The 24,172-nt window shown below is 36.1% G+C and overlaps 1 protein-coding gene across 3 annotated transcripts in view; it reads right to left on the reverse strand.

Annotated features, from left to right (window-relative positions):
• DMD (dystrophin) overlaps window positions 1-24,172 on the reverse strand; it is a 2,611,869-nt gene that overhangs the window by 2,358,356 nt on the left and 229,341 nt on the right. For 2 of the 3 annotated variants that reach the window (XM_085006422.1, XM_085006420.1), the window contains exon 2: window positions 8,402-8,451. The exons of the other annotated variant lie outside the window; for it this stretch is intronic. The gene's annotated coding sequence lies outside the window, so the exon portion shown is untranslated. The remainder of the gene's footprint in view (window positions 1-8,401; window positions 8,452-24,172) is intronic. 3 annotated transcript variants of the gene reach the window in all.

Genomic DNA, 24,172 nt, shown 5'->3' on the forward strand with positions numbered 1-24,172 from the left:
TGAAAGCCAGTCTAATTGTAGAAAGACTGATTCTATCAAATGCCAAATGGTCCAATTAGAGGACAATTAGTTGTCCTTTCTGATATTCATCTATCTCTGTTTGGTACCCCAAAGTGCAGGTCCTTCTTGACAGCTGAGCAGGCATCTCATTACATTCTGAAGGCTAGGTGTTTGGAATCACTGAGTTGCCAAGGAAAGTATTTGGGCCAAAATTAGTCAACTGCCACAGTTCATACACCAACATCCAGGGAATGAAAGCCATGCAGAATCCAGTACTAAAAATAGAGGATCCGGAACTAAAGACTCTCATACTAAGTGAAGTAAGTCAGAAAGAGAAAGACAAATACCATATGATATCACTTAAATCTGGAATCTAATATATGGCACAAAGGAACCTTTCCACAGAAAAGAAAATCATGGACATGGAGAATAGACTTGTGGTTGCCAAGGGGGAGGGAGTGGGATGGACTAGGAATTTGGGGTTAATAGATGCAAACTATTGCCTTTGGAATGGATAAGCAATGAGATCCTGCTGTATAGCACTGAGAACTATATCTAATCACTTATGGTGGAGCAGGATAATGTGAGAAAAAGGACTGCATATGTGTATGTGTGACTGGATCACCTTGCTGTATAGGAGAAAATTGACAGAACACTATAAATCAGGTATAATGGAAAAAATCAATAAAAAAATAGATGATCCAGTTTTATATAAGGTTTCTCTTCTGGTATTACATTTTTAAAGAAACTTTCTTAATGAGATATAATTCATAAGCCATAAAACATCCATTTAAAATGTTGTACAATGCAATGTTTTTTAATAATAATCACGGAGTTGCATAACATTCATGACAATATTTTAGAATATTTTAAAATACTTTAGAATTTACATATTTAAAATATTTTAGAATATTTCCCTCAACATACAAAGAAATCTCATACACATTAATAGTTACTTCCCATTCCTTCTTCCACTCTCAGCTTTAGGAAACCACAAATCTACTTTCTGTCCCTATACTTTTGTGCACTTTTCATATAAAAGGAATCATACAAAATGGAGTTTTCTGTGATTAACATCTTTTACTTAGCGTAATTTTTCAATATTCATCCATGTTGAAGCATATATCGATACTGCATTCCTTATTATGATTGAATAATATTCCATTTATGCATGTATAACATTTTGTTCATCCTTTCATCACTTAATGTACATTTGAATTGTTTCCAAATTTTTGCTATTGTAAATATGCTGCTATAAACATTTTTAAGTTTTGGTTTGAACATCTGTTTTCAATTGTTTTTGTTATATCCCTCTGAGTAGAATGCTAATTCTATATTTAATATAGATTTTGGAGGAACTAACAGTTTTCCACAAACAATATTTAATTGGTATATCTTATTTCCACTAATGTATATTTTTGTCTTTTTCATTACAGACATATCTAGGGGGGTGTGAAGTGGTTTTTCATGGGTTCCAAAGCATGTACCTAATTAGTTATGATGCTGAGCATCATTTCATATACTTAGTGGTAATTTGTACAGCTTTTTGGAGAAATATGTATCCCTATTTTAAATTGGATTTGTATTTTTTACTGCAGAGTTGTAAAAATGTTTTATATGGTATAGATACAAGTCCCCTCTCAGACACATGAATTACAAACCCATTTTTTTCCCATTGTTTTTACTTACTTAATGGTGATTTTTTTTTTTTTGTCTTTTTGCCTTCTCTAGGGCTGCTCCCATGGAATATGGAGGTTCCCAGGCTAGGGGTCGAATCGGAGCTGTAGCCACCAGCCTACGCCAGAGCCACAGCAATGCAGGATCCGAGCTGCATCTGCGACCCACATCACAGCTCACAGCAATGCTGGATCCTTAACCCACTGAGCAAGGGCAGGGATCGAACCCGCAACCTCATGGTTCCCTGTTTGACTCATTAACCACTGTGCCAGGACGGGAACTCCCTTAATAGTGACTTTTAAAGCACAAAACTTTTTACCTATTATCTCTTTTGTCATTTCTGCATTTTATGTCATATCTAAACAAGCATTTCCTAAGGATTTACTGTTATGTTTCCTAGTACGCATTTCGTAGTATAACATAACCTTGCATTTTGTTATATGGTCTTTTTCAAGTTAATTTCTCCTATATTACAAGATAAGGTTCAAAATTCATTATTTTGTATGTGGATATCTAGTTGTCCCAGCAGCATTAAGTGAAAATAAAATTTTCCCCAATTGGATTGTCTTGGCACCTTTGTCAAAATCAACTGAGCAAAATGTAAGGGGTTAATTTTGGACTCCCAATTCAGTTCCAATGACATATATGTGGATGCTTATGTCAGTGCCATATTCTCTCTTTCTTTTCACACTTTCATGATTAATACAGCTTTAGAAAAATTCTGAAATTGGGACATATGTGTCCTCCACATTTGCTTTTTTTTCCAAAAATTTTTGATTACTCTGGATCCCATACATTTTGTATTAATGTTAGAATCAACATGTTATTTCTTGAAAACAAATGAAGCTGAGATTTTTTTTTTTGTCTTTTTGCCTTTTCTAGGGCCACTCCTGTGGCATATGAAGGTTCCCAGGCTAGGGGTCCAATCGGAGCTGTAGCTGCCAGCCTACGCCAGAGCCACAGCAATGCAGGATCCGAGCCACGTCTGCAACCTACACCACAGCTCACGGCAATGCCGGATCCTTAACCCACTGAGCAAGGGCAGGGATCGAACCTGCAACCTCATGGTTCCTAGTCGGATTCATTAACCACTGCGCCACAATGGGAACTCCAGAAGCTGAGATTTTGATAACCACCTCACACTAGTCAGAATGGCCATCATTAGTAAATCTACAAATAACAAATGCTGGAGAGGGTATGGAGAAAAAGGAACCCTCCTACACTCTTAGTGAGAATGTAAATTGGCACAACCACTATGGAAAACAGTATGGAGCTATCTCAGTAAACTAAATACAGAACTACCATATGATAAAGCATCTGAGTCCTGGGCATATGCCTGGACAAAATTTCATTGAAAAAGATACATGCACTCCTATGTTCATTGCATCATTATTCACAGTAGAAAAGACATGGAAACAACCTAAATGTCCATCAAGAGATGAATGGATTAAGAAAATGTGGTACATATATACAATAAATAATACCCAGCCATAAAAAATAACAAAATAATGCCACTGGCAGCAACATGGATGGAACTAGAGATTCTCATACTAAGTGAAATAAGAAAGAAAAAAGACAAATACCATATGATATCACTTATATCTGGAATCTAATATACAGCACAAATGAATCTATCTATAAAAAAGAAACAAACTCGTAGACCTAGAGAACAGACCTATGGTTGCCAAGAGGGATGGGGAGAAGGTGGGAGGGACTGGGAGTTTGGGGTTATTAGAGGTGAACTATTGCATTTGGAATGGATCAGCAATGAGATCCTGCTGTATATCACAGGGAACTATACCTGTGATGGAACATGACGGAGGATAGTATGAAAATAAAATGTATATAAATGTATAACTGGGTCACTTTGCTGTGCAGCAGAAATTGATGCAACAGTGTAAATCAACTATAATAAAAAATAAATATTCATTAAACTTCTAAAAAAAAGTTTTCTATAATAAAAAAAGGACTGCACTTAATCTGAAATTTCTCTGGGGGATATTGCCATCCTCACAATAGTAAGTCTCCCAATCCAAGAATATGAAATGCCTTTCCATTTATTTAGATCTTCAATTTTTCTCAGCAATATTCTATAGTATTTAGTGTACAAGTCTTCCCCTCATGGTTAACTTTATTCCAAAATTTTATATTATTTCTGAGGATATGTAAACAGAACTATTGTCCTTAATTTCTTTTTCAGTGTTTTCATTGTTAAGGTTTAGAGCTAAAATTTTTGTGTGTATATTAATTTTTTGACCTGAAACTTTGCTGAAGTCATTTATTAACTCTAATAGGTTTTTAGTAGATACTTTGGATTCCTTATATACAATACAACATCATCTGCAAACAGAATTTTTTTTTCATAATCTTGATGCCTGATTTTTGCTTTATTGCCAAATCACTTTGGGTAGAATGTTCAGCACAAAGTTGAACAGAAGTACATGAGTGGCATCTGCTCATACCACTTCTGTTTACTGATGATAATGGGAAAGTGTCCAATCTTTCTCCATTAAATAAGCTGTTAGGTACGGTTGTTTCTTAGATGTCCGTTATTATTTTGAGAAATTTTCCCCCATTCCAAGTTCACTGAATATTTTTATTGTGAAAAATCATTTCGTTTTATCAAAGCTTTCTCTGTGCCTACTGAGATAATCACTGTCCTTTATTAAATGGATATACTGTATTGTATTAACTTATTTCTGAATTTTAAAACAATTGCATTCACGGAATAAATCCCACTTGGCCATCATAAACACATACACATATAAATACACACCCACACCCACACACATATGTCTTTGGTTCTTTTTCACATACCATTGAAGTCAGTTTGTTGTATTTTTTCGTTGAGGAATTATATATCTATACGACCTGTAGTTTTCTTTTCTTGTAATATCTTTGTCTGATTTTGGTACCAGGATAATTCTAGTTTGGAAGTATTCCCACCACTCATTCTTTAGAAGAGCTCCTAAGGGATTAGAATTAATTCTTCTCTGAATATCTAGAATTTACAGTGAAGATATCTGCCCTGGGCTTTTCCTTATCTGCAGGTTATTTAATTATTAAGTTCAACCTTTTCATTTGTTACAGGTCAATCCAAATTATCTTTCTCTTCTTGAGTCAGTTCCACTTGTGTTTTGTTAACAAAATTTTCACTTTTATTAAAGTGTTATATTTGTTTGCATATGCTTGTTCACAGTATTTCCTAATAAGTGATATTACTTTTCTGAAGTTGAGAGTGATATGCCCTCATTCCTGAGTTTAATAATTTGAGTCCTCTTTCTTGTTAGTCTAGCAAAAGTTTTGCCAATTTTACTGATATTGTCAAAGAAAAATTTTTGTTTTGCTGATTTTTCTGTATTTTATTTTTACTCTATACTTTATCTCCATTGTAGCCTCAATTTCATCCTTCCTGATACTACCTTTGGATTTAGATTACTGTTACTTTACATTCCTCTTAAGATAGAATGTCAGGGTATTGATTTGAAATCTTTTTTAGTGTAGGTGTTCCCATATAGGTTTTCCTTTAAGTATTGTATTAGCTCAATTTCTTGACTTATACTGTACTTTAATTTTTGTTCTTTTCAAATATTTTTTCTAGTTTTCTTTGGGATTTTTCATTTGACCACTGATAACTTCAGTGTGTGTTGTTTAATTTCCACATACTTCTGACGTTCCCAAATTTTCTTTTGTTTTTCATTTTTAATACCATTCTATTATGGTCAGAGAACATATTTTATATGATTTCAATCTTTATAAATTTTTTGAAGCTTGAATTATGTCCTAATTTTGATGAAAATGTATATTCTACAGTTGTTGGGCATAGTGTTTTATAAACATCTATTAGAGTGAGTTAGTTTATACTCTCATTGATCTGCTACCTAGCTGTTCTATCCATTATAAACGGAGAGATAATGAAATCTCCAAATACTATTGCTGAATTGTCTTATTTCTCCCTTCATGTCTGCTACTTATGTTTCATGTATTTTAAAGCTCTGTAGTTAGGTGCATATATGTCTGTAACTGTTTTTCTTTTTTAAAAGATCAAGTATTTGCAATTCTAAAATGTTCCTCATCACTAGAAACATTTTTAAAGTCAGTTTTATCCAAGGTTAACAAAGGCATTCCAGTTCTCCTATGGTTGCTGTTTGAATAGTGTATTTTCCCCCATAATTTTCCTTTTAATCCATTTGTAATTTGAATACAAAATGTATCTCCCTTAGTTAGCATGCAATCTTAGTGGCTTTTTTTAAAATCAAGGTCACATTTTCAAGTTTTTGTCAATGTTTCATAATTTGTGTTGTTAGTAGTCATTCTAGATAATATAATGTAGCAACTCTCAATACTCGTATAACTGGTGTTCACACGTCTATTTCTTGTTGATTTATCTAGACAAGCTCAAAAAAGCATATTTCTCATATAGTATGAAACTTTGATGTTTCCCTCAGAGGACCACATTTCAACATGCACACTATCTTCCTGACAATCAAGGATGAGTCAGAGTTTTAGCTCTGCCCACTTTGAGTCCTTCATTCCTTCATCTTCAAATTAAGCTCCTGGCTGGTTATCCTACTGGGTGAGATATTAGCCCCCACTAATTGCCAGCTGATTGCTCTACTGTTTCCAAGAATGTTCTCAGGCATACATTGTTCCCCACTGAATTCCAGCTCCTTGACTGGGCAAAATGTTGCCAAACTTTGAGGCTTCCTCAAACCTGCCGAGGCAATTATTTGTGCTATGGAGCAGGAGGGGTGTGTGTGTGTGTGTGTGTGTGTGGCATATGCACACCTGTGCATGCATAGCAGGGAGTTGGGGGACTGGTACTGCTCTCCAATTATTACCAGCAAATGTGAAGTTTCTACAGCTCAGAGCCACAGGTGGTGGGATCTACCAAAGTTGAACAGTTGCTAAATCTGAAATAGTTCTTTAATTACACAAGATGGAGGTGATGGAAGCTACCACATGCCTACCAAGGCCCTCTGAAGCAGCTCTTCTGAAACATAGAAGTGTGTGGGAAATGGATATTCACACTTCATCTGCTTCATCCCTAGATCCATTCTACCTAGCAACAGCTGCATGTAGGGAACTGGAAGACATGCAACCACTGCCAGCCGCATGATATAAAGTTTCCATATAGCACAAAGAAGTGAAAATGACAGATCTTTATGTTAGCTGGATGCCCAAATCATTCAAAAAAGCTCTTCCACCCCAGGATGTTGAGGAAGATTAGAACTGCAACTTGGCCATTGAACATACTGGAACAGCAATTCTTCAAGGCAGAGCTGTGGGGAATATAACTGTAGTAAATAACACTAATGCCAGAGCCCACCATTGCTCTTGCTCTGCCTCCACGGATTTTGTTTATTAATTTTTTCCTCGATTTGTTCTTAGGCCTTTAATAAATCTCCAGAAACTTGGAGTGATTGACCCTGCTGACTGTTATCAGATTAATAGATACCTGTCCAGGGGAGAATTTTCTCTGAGCTCCTTTTACCGTCGTACCAGAAATTCCACTCAGCCACAACTGAGTGCAACTGAATAAGCTACCCAAACTAGAACCACCTAGGTAAGCCTAGTTAACTCACAGAACTGTTAGAGATAATAATATCTTATTGTTTTAAGTAACTAATTTTGCAGTGGTTTCTTATCCAGTGATAGTTAGAACACATTAACAGATTTACTATTTTTTTCTATTGTCTACTGTCACTGTCATATGAGTCAAGGCTGTAATTCTTTAGGATGAAAGGAAAATCCAACATAATGATTTTGTATGCATAAATATATTTTTAAATAGGTATATTCACATCTTTTGGTAATTATATATCACCACTAGGTTTCTTTGAACATCTCTTATAGGATAAAGAAAGTCAACCAAAAGATATGTATAATCTTATTTTAAACAATATACTCTGATTGTCTATGCAATCAATCATATAATGTGCCAGATTCTTCAGAATAGTCATCATTCTTAATTCTCTATCCATGTTATCTTATCCATTACAAAAAAAGGGCACAATGACAGTCCTCTTTCTCTCTCAAAAAAAAGAAGTTATTGATATGAATCTCATGTATTTCCTTCTCCCTTACTATATTCTGTAGTTTTCAAAGCCTACAAACAGATTTTCTGTATGTTTCTGCCCATCATTTTAAAGGGGGAAACATAGATTCTTAACTGCCTATTAAATGTGAATGAACCCCACTTTTGCAGAAAATAACTAATGTATTCAACTTTTTAACATACTTTTCTAACACTTTAAAATTCTTGCAGATCTCAGTTTAAATCAGGCAGTACAGAATCAAAATATTCTGTTAATTTTGAAACAAACGATGCTTGTTGACATTATTTAAAATTCTATACACACATTTTCTACAAGGAAATTTCTCATATGTAGACTGTTTTTGTTTTTTTTTTAATTCAGACATTATATTTCTCCTTTGAACTCAATCAAGAGCTGGCACCTATCCTAGCAAACAAGGGTATGACATATCTACATTTTTTTTTAAGTGTGGGGATTTTAAATCATTATTTGGAGTGCAGTTTCCAGTTTATCATTTGTTTCTTTGACTATATAGCTTTACTAATAAAAAAAATGCTTTGGGATATCCCTGCCAAGTTAGCTACATCTGCACATGGGTAAATAGTGGAAATTACTTCAAAATGTGGATTAAATATAATCAAATTATGTGACTCAAGGGATGCCAAAATAAAATTATTATGAATTACCTTTGAATATGATGGTTTTCAAAATTCTTTTGAATACTTTTGTGAAGGACCTATTCAAATTGAGAAAGAAAAGCATAATTCAATGGCTGTCAACATAAGAAACACCAAGCAGGCAGTGCAAACATTATAGAAATGGTGACATTCTTGATTCTTGATTCACCCTCTACATCTCCCTTAATTTCCTAGTTCTTTACTTTTTCATACTCAATTAATATAAAAATGTTACAAAAATTTGAATATGTTAAATTTGAATGTTGTAACAAGGTACCCCTCTTAGGAGAACAATGACTTCCTGCAGGTTCTTTTTCTTTTTTTTTTTTTTTGTTTTTCTTTTTAGGGTCACACCCATAGCGTATGTTAAGTTCCCAGGCCAGGGGTAGAATGTGAGCTGTAGCTGCCAGGCTACCCACAGCTATGGTGGGATCACGTCTGAGACCCACACCACAGCTCACAGCAACACTGGATTGTCCACCTGAGCAAGGCCAGGGAATTAACCCTCATCCTTAAGGGTGATAGATTTATTTCTGCTTTATTTCCACTGCTCCTCAATGGGAATTCCCAACTCTCTGCGGGTTTTTTTTTTTTTTTTTTGGTCTTTTTTGTCTTTTTAGGGCCTCTCCCAAGGCATATGGAGGTTCCCAAAATCGGAAATGCAGTTGCTGGCCTACACCACAGCCACAGCAACGTGGAATCCAAGCCACATCTGCGACCTATACCACAGCTCATGTAAACACCAGATGCTTAACCCACTGAGCAAGGCCAGGGATCAAACCCAAGACCTCATGGGTGCTAGTCGGGTTAGTTAACTGCTGAGCCATAATGGGAACTCCTTTTTTTTTTTTTTTTGGTCTTCCTTCAGTTTTAATATCAAACTTGATTAGAGGAATTTGTCACTGGGTTAGTTAAGCATCCTCAACTTTTCTGCACAGTATTTGTCAATTTGTGGTTTTAAAACTCACATTTTAGGCATCAAAACACCTCAGAAATCCCACCAAATCTAAGTGGTAGGCCTACTAAACAAATCCTCCCAGAGAGGAGGACAAGATGGTGGAGGAGTAGGAGGACACGCTCGCCCTCTCCCACAAACACAACAAAAAAAGCACATCTACAGAATAAATGACTCGCACAGAACAGCAACCAATCGCTGGCAGAGGAACCTAAACTCCAATAACGGCAAGAAATTTGTGACATTATTGGGCAGAACGGGAGAAAAGAGGAGAGTGAGAGAAGGTGAATCCGAGCGGGACAGGCGCTCCCAAAAGGGAACTGCGGAGGAGAAAGAGATCCCGCACCCTGGAAAGTCACCTACCGGGGGAAAGATCAAACGAACGGGAGGACTCTCCAGATGCAGAGAAGAGTGTAGCAGTAAGTTGGAGTACGGAAAAGCTGATCAAGAACCCAACGGACCATCTGAACTATGGGCACAGTCACCAAAAATTGAGACGCCTGGGTGGGGGCTGGGCACCGAATCCTCGGCTCCAGAGGTTAGTCCCCGGGAAAGGGCCAGGGGACACCTGGGTGGGGGCTGGGCACCGAGACCTCGCCTCTGAAGGTTAGTCCCCGAGAGGGGGCCGGGGGACGCCTGGATGGGGGCTGAACACCGAGACCTCGCCTCCGAAGGTTAATCCCTGAGAAAGGGCCGGGGGACGCCTGGGGGGGTGCTGGGCACCGAGACCTCGCCTCTGAAGGTTAGTCCCCGAGAGGGGGCCGGGGGGCGCCGCCTGGGTGGGGGCTGGGCACCGAGACCTAGGCTCCAGAGATTAGTCCCCGGGCTAGGGGGGCGGGGCAGAGCGGAAACTGCTTGGGAGGTCTAGAAACCAGTTGACGGGGCAGAGACTGCCTGGGAGACTAGAAAACAAAGCTGTCACAGAGGAAGGGAGCAATACTCCAGGAGTGGGGAAGGGGAAAGCCACATCAGAGGGAACCTGGGAGAAGAGCCTGGTCTGCGCCCGTGCTGGGGAGGGGAGAGAAGAAGGGGTGGGTCCCCATAGAATAACCCCCACGCCACAGCAAGCTTACAGGCCCGCTAGCTAGCTGAAAACTGTGCTTCCCAGGGCATCCCCTCCCCCGACCCCTGCCATGCCCTATGCTCTCACGGACCTGGGGCTGCCTGCCATCCAGGAGGGCTGGCCTCAACAATTGCCTGAAGCCTACCACCGCAGGGGCTGTCCCTGCACAGGCCTGCTTGCCCATTGGTGGGGCTACACTTCCGCAGAGCAGCACCAAACACCACCAGCCCCCGAGAAAAGGCCTGCAGCCCAGAAAAGCTAGAACAAGCTTAGCCAGGCTGTGAATAGATCGGCCTAATTCTCGGACGGTTTTTCTGAGTCGGGTTGCCCCGGGGAGGAGCCTCTTCAGTTTCCAACCGCCCTGCTACCCGCCCAAGCCCCCAGGGGGTGCCCCACTACCGTGAAATAACTGCTCAGCACCACCAGCCCCCTGGAAGAGCCCCTGCAGCCCAGAAAAGCTGCAACAAGATCGGCCAGACTGTGAAAAGATCCGCCTACATTCTCAGGCTGTCCTTCTGAGTTGGGCTGCCCTAGGGAAGAGCCTCTTAGGTTCTCAGTAACCCAGATAGCTGCTCCAGCCCCCAGGGGGTGATGCACCCCTGAAGAGCAGCTGCCCAACACCGCCAACCCCCTGCAAGAACCCCACAGCCTAAAAACACCAGAGCAAGCTCTGCATGACCAAGTGAAATCTGCTACCATCGTGGTGTGGACCTCCCAGTCCTGTCTGCCCTCAGGAAGTCCTCCTTTGCTTCAAAGAAACACTGTTAGCCCCATCAACACTCCAGAAAAGCCACACTGCCTCAAAAAAGATTGACCAACAACGCCAGCCCTCAGGAACTATTCCACGGCAGTGACAAGGCAAACACTGCCCGATAACGGAGAGTACAATTCCCTCAGGAGAAAGAAAACAACAAGCAAGATGAAGAAGCTGAGAAACCACCCCCAGTCAAACCAACAGGAGAACTCACCTAAAACAGTCAACAATGAAACAGATCTCTGCAGTCAGACAGACCTGGAGTTCAAAAGAGAAATAGTGAAAATACTGAAGGAATTAAGAGAAGATATGAACAGTAATGCAGATACCCTCAGAAAGGAACTAGAAAAGATAAGGAGGAGCCAAGAAAAACTAGAACATTCCTTTGCAGAGATGCAAACTGAACTAGGGGCAGTAAAAACCAGAATGAATAATGCAGAAGAACGAATCAGTGATATGGAAGATAGAATAATGGAAATCACTCAATCAGGTCAACAGACAGAAAACCGAATCAAAAAACTGGAAAGCAAGATAAGAGACCTATGGGATAATATAAAGCGGGCCAATCTACGCATAATAGGAATTCCAGAAGGAGTAGAAAAAGATAAGGGAACGGAAAATATATTTGAAGAAATTATCGATGGAAACTTCCCAAATCTAAAGGATACTGGATTCAAGATACAAGAAGCACAGAGGGCCCCAAACAAACTGAACCCAAACAGACCCACACCAAGACACATCATAATAAAAATGGCAAAAGTTAGTGATAAAGAGAGGATCCTAAAGGCAGCAAGAGAAAAACAGAATGTTACCTACAAGGGAACCCCCATAAGAATACCAGCTGATTTCTCTACAGAAACACTACAGGCCAGGAGGGAATGGCAAGAGATATTTAAAGTGCTAAAAGGAAAAAATATGCAACCTAGAATACTCTATCCAGCAAGAATATCATTTAAAATAGAAGGGGAAATAAAAATTTTTCCCAACAAACAAAAACTTAAAGAATACAGCAACACAAAACCCAGGTTAAAGGAAATATTGAAAGGGCTTCTCTAAACCAAAAAGAAAGGAAGGAAAGGGAAGAAAAAAGAACAGAAAAAAAAAAAAAAGAAGAAGAGGAAGAACTAGGACTGAGGAAACTGCAATCAGAGAGCAGTCACTCAAATAAGCCAGCATACAGATTTAATCATGAACATGCTTCAAACAAAATAAAATTAAAAAGGAAAAAATAAAAAAGAGTCATCAAAACCATAAAATGTGGGCAAGGGATGTTAGGAGGTAAATAACCCTTTTTGTTTATATGTATGTCTCTCTTCTTAATTTTAATATAGTAATGAAGTATTTGAACTTACAGGACCATCAGGCTAAAACACACAATTATGGGAAGGGGTTAGCATACTTAAAATACAGGGCAACCACAAGCCAAAACCAAATATTGCATTTGCAAAAAATGAAAAACAAAATACGCTCAAGCAGATAATAACAGGAGACCATCCAACCAAAAAAAAAAAAAAAAAAAAAAAAAAAAAGGAAAGGAAACATGGAGAACCATAGAATCAACTGGAACACGAGGTTCAAATGGCAATAAATAATCATCTATCAATTATCACCTTAAATGTCAACGGACTGAATGCCCCATTCAAAAGACACAGAGTGGCTGAGTGGATAAAAAGGCAAAAACCTTCAATATGCTGCCTACAAGAAACTCACATTAGGACAAAAGATTCATATAGATTGAAAGTGAAAGGGTGGGGAAAAATATTTCACGCCAATAGACATGACAGAAAAGCAGGAGTCGCAACGCTCATATCAGACAAAATAGACTTTAAAACAAAAGACATAAAGAAAGACAAAGAAGGACACTATTTAATGATTAAGGGATCCATCCAAGGAGAGGATGTTACTATCGTCAACATATATGCCCCAAATACAGGAGCACCCAGATACATACAGCAAATATTAACAGACATAAAGGGAGATATTGATGAGAATACAATCATTAGGAGACCTTAATACCCCCCTCACATCAATGGACAGATCCTCTAGACAGAAAACCAATAAAGCAACAGAGATCCTAAAGGAAACAATAGAAAAGTTAGACTTAATCGATATCTTCAGGACACTACATCCAAAAAAAGCAGAATACACATTCTTCTCAAATGCTCATGGAACATTCTCAAGAATTGACCACATATTGGGACACAAAGCGAATCTCAATAAATTTAGGAGCATAGAAATTATCTCAAGTATCTTCTCTGACCACAATGCCATGAAATTAGAAATCAACCATGGGAAAAGCAAAGAGAAAAAACCTACTACATGAAGACTCAACAACATGCTACTAAAAAACCAATGGGTCAATGAGGAAATCAAGAAGGAAATTAAAAACTACCTTGAAACAAATGATAATGAAGACACAACCTCTCAAAACCTATGGGATGCTGCGAAAGCAGTGCTCAGAGGGAAATTTATAGCAATACAGGCCTTTCTCAAAAAAGAAGAAAGATCCCAAATTGACAACTTAACCCTCCACCTAAATGAATTAGAAAAAGAAGAACAAAGAAGTCCTAAAGTCAGCAGAAGGAAGGAAATTATAAAGATCAAAGAAGAAATCAATAAAATAGAGACTCAAAAAACAATAGAGAAAATTAATAGAACCAAGAGCTGGTTCTTTGAAAAGGTGAACCAAATTGACAAACCCCTGGCCAGACTCACTAAAAAGAGGAGAGAAAGAACCCAAATCACCAAAATTATAAATGAAAAAGGAGAAATCACAACGGATACAGCAGAAATACAAAAACCCATAAGAGAATACTATGAACAACTATACGGCAGCAAGTTTGACAATCTGGAAGAAATGGACAATTTTCTAGACTCTTACAGCCTGCCAAAACTGAATCAAGCAGAAACAGACCAACTGAACAGGCCCATCACTAGAAATGAAATTGAAGAGGTCATAAAATCACTCCTTACAAATAAAAGTCCAGGAGCAGATGGCTTCACAGGTGAATTCTATCAAACATATAAAGAGAAATTGGTGCCCATCCTCCTTAAACCCTTTCAAAAGGTTGAAGAAGAAGGAATACTCCCAAAGACATTCTATGAGGCCACCATCACCCTCATTGCAAAACCAGACAGAGATACCACCAAAAAAGAAAACTATCGCCCAATATCATTGATGAATATAGATGCAAAAATTCTCAACAAAATCTTAGCCAACCGAATCCAACAACATATCAAAAAAATTATACACCATGACCAGGTTGGGTTCATCCCAGGTTCACAAAGATGGTTCAACATACGCAAATCAATCAGCATCATACACCACATTAACAAAAGAAAAGTCAAAAATCATATGATCATCTCAATAGACGCAGAAAAAGCATTTGACAAAGTTCAACATCCATTCATGATCAAGACCCTCGCCAAAGTGTGTATATAAGGAACATTCCTGAATATAATCAAAGCCATTTATGATAAACCCACAGCAAATATAATCCTCAATGGGGAAAAACTGAAAGCCTTCTCACTCAAACCTGGAACAAGAGAGGGATGCCCACTCTCACCACTGCTCTTCAACATAGTTTTGGAAGTCCTAGCCACAGCAATTAGACAAACAAAAGAAATAAAAGGCACCCATATAGGAAGAGAAGAGATCAAACTGTCACTGTATGCAGATGACATGATACTATACCTAGAAAACCCTAAGGACTCAACCCCAAAACTCCTTGAACTGATTAATCAATTCAGCAAAGTAGCAGGTTATAAGATTAACATTCAGAAGTCAGTTGCATTTCTGTATACCAGCAATGAAACATTACAAAAGGAATACAAAAATACGATACCTTTTAAAATTGTACCTCACAAAATCAAATACCTCGGAATACACCTGACCAAAGAGGTAAAGGACCTATATGCCGAGAACTATAAAATTTTAATCAAAGAAATCAAAGAAGATGTAAAGAAATGGAAAGATATTCCATGTTCCTGGATTGGAAAAATCAATATTGTGAAAATGGCCATACTACCCAAAGCAGTCTACAGATTCAATGCAATCCCTATCAAATTACCCATGACATTTTTCACAGAACTAGAACAAGCAATCCAAACATTTATATGGAACCACAAAAGACCCAGAATCGCCAAAGCAATCCTGAGAAACAAAAACCAAGCAGGAGGCATAACTCTCCCAGACTTCAAGAAATACTACAAAGCCACAGTCATCAAAACAGTGTGGTACTGGTATCAAAACAGACAGACAGCCCAATGGAACAGAAGAGAGAATCCGGAAATAAATCCTGACACCTATGGTCAATTAATCTTTGACAAGGGAGGCAAGAACATCAAATGGGAAAAAGAAAGTCTATTCAGCAAGCATTGCTGGGAAACCTGGACAGCTGCATGCAAAGCAATGAAACTAGAACACACCCTCACACCATGCACAAAAATAAACTCCAAATGGCTGAAAGACTTAAATATACGAAAGAACACCATCAAACTCCTAGAAGAAAACATAGGCAAAACACTCTCTGACATCAACATCATGAATATTTTCTCAGGTCAGTCTCCCAAAGCAATAGAAATTAGAGCAAAAATAAACCCATGGGACCTCATCAAACTGAAAAGCTTTTGCACAGCAAAGGAAACCCAAAAGAAAACAAAAAGACAACTTTCAGAATGGGAGAAAATAGTTTCAAATGATGCAACCGACAAGGGCTTAATCTCTAGAATATATAAGCAACTTATACAACCCAACAGCAAAAAAACCAATCAATCAATGGAAAAATGGGCAAAAGACCTGAATAGACATTTCTCCAAAGAAGATATACAGATGGCCAGCAAACACATGAGAAAATGCTCAACATCGCTGATTATAAGAGAAATGCAAATCAAAACTACCATGAGATACCACCTCACACCAGTCAGAATGGCCATCATTCATAAATCCACAAATAACAAGTGCTGGAGGGGCTGTGGAGAAAAGGGAACCCTCCTGCACTGCTGGTGGGAATGTCAACTGGTACAGCCACTATAGAGAACAGTTTGGAGATACCTTAGAAATCTATACATAGAACTTCCATATGACCCTGCAATCCCACTCTTGGGCATCTATCCGGACAAAGCTCTACTTAAAAGAGACACATGCACCCGCATGTTCATTGCAGCACTATTCACAATAGCCAGGACATGGAAACAACCCAAATGTCCATCGACAGATGACTGGATTCGGAAGAGGTGGTATATATACACAATGGAATACTACTCAGCCACAAAAAAGGATGACATAATGCCATTTGCAGCAACATGGATGGAACTAGAGAATCTCATACTGAGTGAAATGAGCCAGAAAGACAAAGGCAAATACCATATGATATCACTTATAACTGGAATCTAATATCCAGCACAAATGAACATCTCCTCAGAAAAGAAAATCATGGACTTGGAGAAGAGACTTGTGGTTGCCTGATGGGAGGGGGAGGGAGTGGGAGGGATGGGGAGCTTGGGCTTATCAGACACAACCTAGAATAGATTTACAAGGAGATCCTGCTGAATAGCATTGAGAACTATGTCTAGATACTCATGTTGCAACAGAAGAAAGGGTGGGGGAAAAAACTGTAACTGCAATGTATACATGTAAGGATAACCTGACCCCCTTGCTGTACAGTGGGAAAATAAAAAAAAAAATCCTCCCAGAAACCCACTGCATGCAGAACAGTTTCTGTAGAATAAGTTGTACTCTTGAACTTGTTCAACTGATTAAATTTTAATAATAGTTTCAAAGCTCCAGAGTATCAGTCATTTTTTCAAAGTAGTTATAAAGTTTAAAGAAAACACTTATTTTTAAAAGACCACAATGTTCAATTATAAAATTATATAATGCTTTCTAAAAATCACAAAGAAATCCCTAAGAATTAAAAAAAAATCTTAATGGAACATACATTCTCTCTTCCCTCTCTCATTCAAATGTTTTACCTTAGAAGTCTATATAACCTTGGAGTTCCCATCATGGCTCGGTGTATAATGAATCTGATCGGCATCTGGGAGGATACAGGATAAATCCCTGGCCTTGCTCAGTGTGTTAAGGATCCGGCCTTGCTGTGAGCTCTGTTGTAGGTCACAGACGTGGCTGGGATCCTGCATTGCTGTGGCTGCGGCGTAGGCTGGCAGCTACAACTCCAATTTGACCCCTAGCCTGGGAATCTCTATATGCTGTGGGTGCAGCCCTAAAAAGCAAAAAAAAAAAAAAAAAGAATGCTGAATCCTTAACCCACTGAGCAAGGCCAGGGATTAAACCCACAACTTCTTGGTTCCTAGTTGGATTCGTTTCCACTGCACCACAATGGGAATTCCAAGTCAGTGTAATTTATAGTTAAGTGCTTGTTTTCCCCCATTTTAACCAAAATTATACCAAAAAATAGTTTAAGTAAAGGAATTCCAGTAATTTTAAATAGTTGTCATATCAGTGAAAGAAATGCATATCATTCTAAGGGAAATTTTTAAAAAAGAATGTTTCAAACACTTAAGCTGGATTGATTCAGTAAATGATGGTCACCAATGTATTATTTTAATTTCATTTGTATTATTATAATAATAATGAAAATTATCATTGATGATATTATAACTGAATATGCAATTCTTTTGTTTATACTGTGTAAAATTCTCAGCCAGCTAGGGTTTTTTGAGAAATCTTTTTTCCTCAAAAAGACAATCCAATTGAACCTGTTGCTACATTCCCATCTTTTTCTAAATGTTACAGTTACACACTATTGTGGTTTCAACTCTTCTCATTTCAATATGTTAACAATGTCTCAAGCGTACTGCATGGTCATGTTCATTTTAATGTAAGTAAGGGTAATTTTCACAGAAAATGAATAAAATAACATATTCTAAAAGTTATCAGTCATTTCCACCCAGAGAATGCCACATTTTTCATGTTTCTAGGTAAATACATAAATTATATGAGATTCCTGAAAATATTCTTCTCATGCCTACTCCCTCTGTTTTTAAATCTTACTTTCTTCAGCTTACTGTGAATACTCAAAATTTTTTTTTACTTTTGTCAAAGCATTTAGCTCTTTCTCCCAATAAAGGCTCTATCCCTAAAATGTATTTAATTTGGGGGCCAGTTTTCATCAATGGAAAAGCCCATTCTAGCTCAATAAGTTAACTATCTTCACCAAAAGAACATAATACTTAACATTTATTGTACCAGATCCTCTAAAATATTAGCTTGGACTCATTCTGTACTTTCTTCCTTGTTTGCTTTTACATAAATGAGTAAGTTAAGGAATTTATTTTTTCATACTGTCTTCCTTGGATTTAGATAATTAAATAAATGATATCAATACATTAAAACTGATCACCAAATTCTGTTTCATACAATCTTGCTGGATAGAGAAACAATAAATACAATAAATCCAATAATATAACTTGACATGGTTTCAGAGAAGTTTCAAGTGTAAATTGCATTCCAGAATAGACAGTACCATTTAAAAATCAAAGACTTCTACTTTTGGCCAAGACTGACTAACTGGAACTGAACTGACCCGCTCACCTGAAATGACTAACACTGGATAAAATATACCAAATAATAGTTTTAAAGGCATTTGACAAATGTCAATGATCCCTGAGAATAGGGAAACTAACAAGGTTAGTCTTACGATTTATCTCAGCTTAGTGCCTAGAGAGTTTCCAAGTTGGGGACACCAAGAGAAGTATAGCAACCTTGTCAACATTAGAAAATGGAGTTATAATTCTGGGAGAGGCTAACCTGACTAAAATGAGCAGGGTACAATATTTGCACGAATAGAGTCTGTACAAAGCAAGGGCTCTGGAGATGTGCAGAGACTTCTTCCAATGATCAGGTGAGTATTTATCAGTACATAAAATTAAGAAAAATAATGAAGGTTGTGGAAAAACAGCCCAACAAGATTAGAGGAAATAAATATCGAAACTCACACAGAGGTAGTAATAGTTCATGTTCCTTCCAGAAGAAGAGTAGAAAACCTAATAAATCATGGGGCATCAAGCAGAATACTCAGTATGATTTTTTTTATCAGAAGTGAGGCAAAATTACCCAATGACAAAAGACTGATTTAGTATTTGAAAGTGTATTAAAAGTAATACCAAAAATGGTCAAACTCTTTAGAAATTATTTAACTGCATTCTGGAACAAAATTCAAGAATATTTATATGAGTATATTCAGCAACAAACAAGGTTAAAATCTATTAATCTGAGAGCAAATCAAAAAATTATCAGGTGTTCAAAAAAGAAATGCAACACATATGAGAAGGAAAATTAATCAATTAAAACTGAAGCTAAAATGACACAGGGGATAAAATTACTAGCCAATGTGTTCAAGAACTGAATATAGATAACATTAGAAACATCAAAAATATTTTTTAAAAAACTAAAAATTCTACTATTGAAAAGTACAAAGAATTAGATGCAAAATATACTGGACTTAAAGGCAGAATAAACAGAAGAAAAGATTAATGAACTTAAAGGAATAATAAAATAAACTAAAATGACACACAAAGATAAAAAACTGGGAAAAAAATCTAAAAAGCCACTGAGCTTTAAGACAACTTAAAACAAGTTAATAGAATGTATTTGAAATCCCCAAGAAAGAATAAAGAAAACAAAATATTAGAAAATGTAACAACCTGATTTTTTTAAATAAAACAAATACCATAAATCCCCAAATTCAAAGGTCAACACAAAAATCTTGAAAACAACTGAAGCAAGGAATATTATAATCAGTGATAAAGAGAGAAATTTAGTAATAGCTAGAAAATAAAAGACATTAAATGTAAAGGAACTAAGATAAGAATTGTAGTTTTTTTGGTTGGAAACAGTGCTAACAAGAAGGCAGTGAAGAAGTATCTTTTAAGTTTGGTAATCTGTAATTCTATATTCTGCAAAATTATTTTTCAAAAAGAAAAGTGAAATAAAGATATTTGATATATAAACAATCTTTACAAATCAACAAGTAGATATGTGCTACAAGAAATACTAAAGGAAATACTTCCGGCAAAAGAAAAATAATTACCAGAGGAAACCATGATATGATATATATGTATATATATTTTTAAAAAGTAGAAATCACTATTTTGTGGTTAACTGTAAATATTTCTCACTAAGTAAATGCCTTTAACACAAAATTGATTCTTTAAAGCAAAGATAATGAGTTGTGGACTATATAATATACATAAAAGTGTATGACAACAAGAGAAAAATCTGGGACAAAAAAAATGGAAAGACAGTGTTGCAAGTTTCTCCCCCTCCCATAATTTCTTACATTATATATGAAATGATGCAATATTACTTCAAAGTGTTAAAATTTAAAGATATGTACTATAAAACATTATGCAAGCAGTAAAATAACTTAAGAAATGAGTATAATCAATAACAAAGTAAATAAATTAAATCATAAAAGTAAAAAAACAATGAGAAAGAAGAAAAAGTGAAAAAAGAAAACAAACAAAACAACCTAACGCATATGGCAAATATAAAATAAATCCAAGATGGTAAATTTAACCCAATCCTATCAGTAATCATATTAAATACAAATGGTTGAAACAACCCAATAAAAAAGAAAAGATAATCCAAATGGATAAAATAAGAAGACCTAACCATACTCTGCAAAAATAAATGAATTGTACATATAAAAACAAAAAGGTTAAAAAGATAGAAATGGTATAACATACTAACAATAATAACAGAAAAGCTGGAGCACCTATATTACTATCAGACATAATTAATTTTAGAGAAAAGAATGTTACTAAGAATGCAAAGGGCCATTTCTCAATGATATAGTAGACAATTCAGCAAGAAGACATAATAAACATAAAAATTTAAGAAATTTAAAACAGAGTTTCAAAATAAGTGATAAAAAACTTTTAAATTACAAGGAGAAATAGCCAAATCCACAATTAAAAACAGAGATTTGACACTCTGCTTCTTAGAACAAGCACACAGGAAATCAGAAGTGAGAACAGAATTAACCAAATTAGGTACCTAAGTAATATTTGTAGAGCATTTCATGTCAAGACAGAATAATATGCATTCTTTTCAAATGAACAAAAATGCACTGAACTAGAATTCATTCTGGGCCAAAAAAGAGTATTATCAAATTGGAAAGAATTCAAGTCATACAAAATATGTTTTGTGACACCAAAGGAATCCAATTAGAAGTATACAATTAGAAGATAACTGGAAAATATCCCCATATTATTTTATAATAACCTATGCTGCAAAGAAGAAATTTGAAAGAAAATTAAAATTATTTTTAACTGAAGAAAAAATCAAAACATCAAGATATGTAAAATGCAGGAGTTCCTGCTGTGGTGAAACAGGATCAGTGGCATCTTACAAGTGCTGGGACACAGGTTTCATCCCTAGCCTGGCACACTGTGTTAAGGATCTGGCATTGCTGCAGCTACGGCTTAGGTAGCAAGTGTGGCTCAGATCTGTCTGATCCCTGGCCTGGAAACTCCATGTGCCATGGGGTTGCCAAAAAAGAAAAAAAAAATGCGGGATGCAGCTGAAGAAAACACTAGAGAACATTTTATTAAGTATAAAATGCTTATATTAGTAGTAATGTGTGGAACAATATTCACAGTTTTTACATAAAGAAATAAACAAAAGCAATGCAAATAAATCCAAACTACATAGAAAAATGGAGATAATAACAAAACAGAAGAGAAATCAAGGAAATATATACAGAAAAAGAGGAAACACATATAATAAAAAATATTGTCGTCCTTGTATTGCACACATGGACGACAAATAAGCAAACACAAAATGGTCTATGGTGTAAATTAAAATCATACTGATATAGCATGACATACCAAAGAATGGGAAAAAAAAACCTTAAAAATTAAAAAAAAATCATAACAACTGCCTGTGTCAATTACTGGCAAGAATGTGAAATCACTAGAACTCACATCTAATGCTGGTGAAAATCCCAAAGAGTATAATCATTTTCAAAAAAGTGCAAGGCGCATGCCCCTACTAGTCATTTTTCTCCTAGTTATTTATCCAAGAGTAGTAAACTCATGTGTCTACAAAAACAGTTGAACACAAATGTTCATAGCGGTTTTATTTATAAGAGGGGAAAAAAAAAAAAAAACTCGACAGCAATCCCAAACCCAAATATATCAACAGGAAAATGGATAAAATAATTTTGATATAGCTATATATTGACATATAGATATGGATATAGCTATATATTGATTATCACTCAGAACAATAACACTAAAGCAATGAATTATTAATATAGGCAATAACACTGATGGATCTCAAAATAACTATACTTAGTGAAAGAACTCAGATAGTAAGTATATACTGTATGGGTTCTATTAATATAAAATTCTAGAAGATGCAAATGTATAGTGACAGAAAACAGATCAACGGCTGCCTGAGATGGGGGTGAAATAAAGGGTAGTTGGAAGAGATAAATAATGTGCAGGAAAAATTTTTAGAAGTAGTGAGAGTTTTTACGATTGTGATGGGAGTCTCACAGAAGTATATATTTATTAAAACTTAACAAAATGTACTATTTAAATACAAATAGTTATCTATTTAAGTACCAATAACACCCCCTATAAATCTGCTAAAATTTAAGAAGTACCAGTGAGTTATACAACTTAATAATATTTATACAATTAGATCTATAAAAGACACAATGCAATGGAGTGGGGCATGATGGGATGCATGTTGTGGCATCAGGGAGAAATGTTTCTTTTTGAAATTGTATAGGCAGTATAATATAATTGAATGTACAATGTCATAGAATCCAAAATAACAAAATTGTAATCTCTTGCTCTCAAATAACTAGCTAAGTCAATTTGAGTGGTTCTTTTCACCTCCCTATTGATCTGTAAACTAGAGAGTCTTCATCAGGGAACTTGAAAGTTTTTCTCCATTTTCCAATTCCACATCTAGATCCAGGAAAGGAACTGAATTTCTGGTTAAGCCATAACCCTTAGGTGATGTGTGACATGTCAATAAATGTCCACAAATTAGAAATATTAACACCCTTCAACAGTGCTGAATTGTCCAAGGCCTCAAAATATTCAGTATGAGATTAATAAACAGAAATATTTAAAACAACAGTCTATTTCCAGCAAAGCAATACTCTTTCTTATAATCTTCACATTTATCCTCTCGCAAATAACTTTTCTTGCCTATGTGAGGGTATTTACTTTGGATTTATTGAAATACCTTTAAGTAACAATTATAATTTTCAAAATTTTGAAAACTGCACAAAACCTGTGAAGAAATCAATTGTCTGATAAGGAACTGAATGGTTACTCTCTTTTATGATATATATCTTTATCACCTTCAATACAACAATTAAATTTTCTCAGATTGAAATCAATTCTCTTTTCACACATTTCTCTTAAAAATACTATTTCATAAACTTCAGTTACATAAAAGCTTACAGATTTTGATACCTGGCCTTCCCCTTCCTATCACCATTATGTATAAAAGAAAAATTGATTCTGACCTTGAAGTCAGAGTGTTAAAAATAAATCTCTTTTGCACTGATGTTCCTTTTCTCTGTTTCTGAAATGACTGTTTAAACTCACTCAGAGGATTACTCTAATGATCCACTAGCTTTTCATAAGTACTAAAGAGAAGTAAAAGTGATGTTTGCGCAGGGAAGTGTTTATAAGTTCCTAACACACTTCAAGGAAAAATACGTGTGTGTTTAAATGATGCTGAGCTTCCCCACATATTCCATATGTCCTCTATCAGTCAAGATGATAACTATTATTCAGAGAACTTATCAGAAGACATAAGTCATTCATAATGCTAGAAATATTTATTTAAAACATTTACTTAAAAGCAAACATGATTTTCAAATCATGGGTTACAAAAAAGATATGGCAAATCAAGCCTAGTGACACAAGAGCAAATTCTATTTTTTCCAATTGTCCTAATTATAACAAGCCTTGGTGTAAATTTTAATTATTAGTCTCACAGCTATTTACATGATT

The sequence above is a fragment of the Sus scrofa genome, chromosome X (genome assembly GCF_054392235.1).
Source record: "Sus scrofa isolate SSC_HxYL_T2T_F1_AM1 chromosome X, Sscrofa_HxYL_maternal_Yorkshire_Landrace_v2.0, whole genome shotgun sequence".
In the NCBI taxonomy this organism is placed as follows: domain Eukaryota; kingdom Metazoa; phylum Chordata; class Mammalia; order Artiodactyla; family Suidae; genus Sus; species Sus scrofa.